This window comes from Ceratina calcarata, unplaced genomic scaffold (assembly GCF_001652005.2).
Source record: "Ceratina calcarata isolate Rehan_Ccalc_2016 unplaced genomic scaffold, ASM165200v1 scaffold268, whole genome shotgun sequence".
Lineage (NCBI taxonomy): Eukaryota > Metazoa > Arthropoda > Insecta > Hymenoptera > Apidae > Ceratina > Ceratina calcarata.
Window position 1 is genome coordinate 30,237 of NW_017148979.1, and position 4,073 is coordinate 34,309.

Here is a 4,073-nt window from a genome sequence, read left to right on the forward strand (position 1 = left end):
TTTTAGTAAGTAACTACATTATCGAAAAAAAATTGATCCTCTTATTTAAAAGAACGTCATCTATGAATTATTCAGAGTTTCCGTGACAGTAAGAAATCGATATGTCTTCAGTTCGTATTTAATGTATTACTGCACAAGCTCGTAGTTTAACAAATGGTTAGCAATCAAGTGAAAGAAAAAGATCAATGGTGTTTGTAGAATGACCAAGAAAATCGTTTCGGACATAAATCAAACCTTCTTCGTTGGCATGAAATAAAAAGATGCTCGTAATGTATAAATTTGTGTCGGTTAAAATCAGAAACTCGTGCCTCTGAATCACGCGGGTCCAAAGTCTCTGTCCGTTCAATCTAAAAATTAACACTTGACGGACCGATCCCCGAAGCTATAAGCTTGATGAAACCGCGATCCGAAATCCGAAAGTCGTTAACGTTTTCTTTGACCTAACTCTACTAATTGTGCGGCAGCGGAGACGCGGTGCCTGGTCCCACGAAATTGTTGCCAACGCTTGGTAAGAGGATCCGGGCCGCAGGGTGAAGTCGATGCGGCACGACGCAACGCCTCAGGGCAGTCAATTAAACGTGATTATCCTTCATTAAGGACGAATCTGAAGGACGGAGGTATAGGGAACGCGGTTGCGTAATTGTGGGAATGATTCGTCTCTGCCTTCGCTTCTCTCCCTTCGTGTCTTTCTTCGATCTGGCTCTCATGATGGTAACTCACGAGGCTCGCGTGCACCCACGCTGAAAATCGGTTCGGAAAGGCCCGGGGCGTTCGTGAACAAGGATGCGGTTAGTATGAGTCTGTGGAAAAATGCGTGGCTCGTAGCTGTTGGACACGAGGCACGAATACACTCGGATTTACAGTTAAATATTAAGAATGGACTTCTCGAGGTGCATAACTTACTTGATGTATTTGTCTCTCACTTTTCGTGCTTAATGAATTTTGAATTTCACATTTTTGAATAATGCGCGCTCGGAGATAATTAACGCATAATTTCGAGGTTTATACATTGCTTCGAAATCATTTGCATCGGAAAGGACTCTCAAATTAAAAAACAGTATAAATATACCATTCAAAATCGCATTAAAATCTAATTTACTCTGTGGTTAATCAAAGAATCGTACTTTAACCCCCTAATTCTGTATCCGGTCGACGAATAAAAATTCTGATGAAGCAGTTTTTATCCTTGCTCCGAGCCGACCAAAGTGTCAGATGAGCTCGAGATGAAACTTGAACCAATTTTTCAAAACACCGTCCAGCAGCCAGTGCGGCGAATAAATGCTGTGTACCAATATTCATCTCTCCTTCTCCGTCTTCGCAAGGGCCCAACGCCTCGGTTGCATTTTTATCTGCTGTTATCCGGTGTATCATTATCACGACAGGTTGTTTGTCTTGCGCGAGAGGCGAAGGGGAAGTGTTCCTACCAAATGTATGCCGCGAGTCAACACTCGGTGCGCGTGGTTGTTTGACTGTTTGACTTTCCCAGAGCAGAGAAGGAGCGGTTCTGAACATACAGCGTATATCTGTCTACCTGCGAGACTCAGGTTCTAAGTTTCCTCAAATGTTGTCTCAGCCGGGTTAGATACCGCGCCACAACGTCGTCGTCGCGCGGCTTCAACCCCAGATAACGCCGCGTTCTTCTTCGAGATTAAGTTTCTTGTCCATCAACGCGCTCCTACGTCGCTGATGGAGCCATTTAAAAAAATTCCTTCGCGTTACGACGACCCGTCGAACGACTACCTTTTCCCCTTATCCCTTTTTTTTATTTGCTTCTTTATCTGTACAGGTACACGCCTGAGAGGTAGCTTGTACCTTCAGTGTTCCGTTGCGTGAAAATTTCATTCCAGTGGCACCTTGTACGTGGAATTTTGATTTCGGTTAAAGAAAATTTAATTATCAAATGTTGTACATATATATTGATATTAATTTGTAGTATATGCATTTTTTTAGATAAATTTAAGTTGTTGAATTGGAAAGAGATTGAACAAATAAAATAATTAAATGCATTAAACATTTATGCTAACTAACTGACTATACAATAACGTCTAAAATCACATTCGTGTCTGTACACAATACTTCACTTAACAAACATTCCTGTAAAACCAAAAATTACGAATCACGATTGTAACTTCCACTCGATTCGATCATACTTGCCTGCAGAGTGTTCAAAGAATTTCCTATATGATTACGACGTGCACGTTTCTATTTCCAATGACGCATCGCAATTCGCATGATAAAGAAACAGAAAATCACGTTGTGATGAACAAGGCTTGTGGTATCATAACGTGTACGGCTTCTAAAGTATTAATCGTAAGCATTAATAATTTTATGAAATTATTGTAATATAAATAAGTATATAAAATCGTTGAATACGTTAATAAATATTTAATTAAATACTATAATATTATATGGACGTTTGATATGTTTAACATTTTTGTGAACATCATACGTAGTACCACTAATGGTTTCAGAAATATAAAGTTTCTTATTTCCTTTATTTTTGAATTGCGTTACGACATTCATCTTCTTTCATTTGAGTTGATGGACTTGACTTCATGTAATTCAACTCATTTTGTGATGATTGATCATTTTGTGATGATTTTGTGATGATCACAATTGAGTTGTTCAGTTTTAAATTAATGGCAGCTTCTTTGTAATTTCAAGTAGATACACGTGTGAACCTTACGTTGAATGTTACATTTTTCAGTACACGTACTTATGGCGAAATGGCGTCGACGGTGACGTTCCTCTTGTCTCACCTTCGGCCTAATCGTGTGATGGTGTGCTCATTGGCACGTTCCGACGTTTATCAACGAGCACGCGGCGAGTGCGGCTCGTAAAAATTCGCATAACGTTAACTACCGCCTACGTCTATCGGGCACGTGCTGGAAAATGGAACGCGACTTAAGTAAGAAACATTTTTCTCTTTAATGCCATGCCGGAGAGAATGATATTCAACGATGAAGAAATGAAAGTAAAACGACAGGAACATTTTTTATTCAATGCTTCCAACTGTGCAAAAGGAGTAAAGGCGTTTAATTATTTCTAAAAAAGAACTAGACTTTTATTTGACATTTAGACTAGACTAGAATTTGGAACTAGACTTTTATTTGCGATATATCATAATTCCTGTCTGTGGAAAGACGCTGAAAAAATCCTCATTCAAGAATATAGAGCATGAAGACAAGAATGTTATAAAAAGCCTCGATCTAGAACAGGCTGCGCGCATCGAAGGAAAAACAGCCGTTTCCACGGCGGCGGTGTAGTCTCGAAATACTGGGTCGGAGCAAGGTTGCATTTAATAAGGTGTAGTCGTCTGACCTTATTTTAACAAACAGGTACGCCGGCTATTTGATTAGGTCCACCGGGCTCGGCGCTCAGCATTCTATTTGTTCTACGTGCTGTTCGTGTGCCTGTCGCGAGACGACTTTAACGAACGGTGGAAAGACCTGACGCCGCCGCGTGTGCATTTGAACACGTTTTCTAACGTAGCCACTCCGCGTCTGGGGACACGTTTCTTTTTTTTCCCCTCCATCTTTCTCTCTCCTCGTTTCAGGCGCATTTACTTAGAAGCAGATGCATTAGAAAACTCGTATGACGAGCCTTGACGACCTCCGCCGGGATAATCAATGCAGTCGACTCCTCAGATGTACGTGTGTATGTAGGTATGTACTGGAAAACGGGAAAAATTCCGGGAATGTGAGAATACTCGCTCTCGGTTTAATTGGCCATCGCGTGGAAAAAGGGTGGAGTATATGTATGTATGTACTTGGTTTTTACGAGTCTCGGGCATTTTCAAGTGTCTGCACGTGCTGTCTGATTTCATCTGTTCGCGTAGAATGGTTTGGAAAACGACTGGTTTAACATAGGGTAAATCGAGAAGAGACATGGTATTACAAGTGCCTGGAAGTAGCAAAAAATATTCATGTAACAGGTTAAGTAAGAAAATGACTACCATATGTACATCTATTAATTTCACTTGAGAATTTAACTAGACTGACCGAACAACCTTGAAAAATCCTTTTTGCACTAAACCAAACTCGGCTTGCCATACTTTGTACATGTTCATAAAA

General features: G+C 40.5%; 1 long non-coding RNA gene across 1 annotated transcript; it reads right to left on the reverse strand.

Moving 5' to 3' along the window:
• Window positions 1-2,429: 2,429 nt before the first annotated feature.
• LOC113464142 (uncharacterized) lies at window positions 2,430-4,035 on the reverse strand. The gene is made up of 3 exons (XR_003388976.1): window positions 3,770-4,035; window positions 3,322-3,672; window positions 2,430-2,885 (listed from the first exon to the last, which is right to left on the reverse strand). It is a non-coding gene; the product is annotated as an uncharacterized LOC113464142 (long non-coding RNA).
• Window positions 4,036-4,073: the final 38 nt, after the last annotated feature.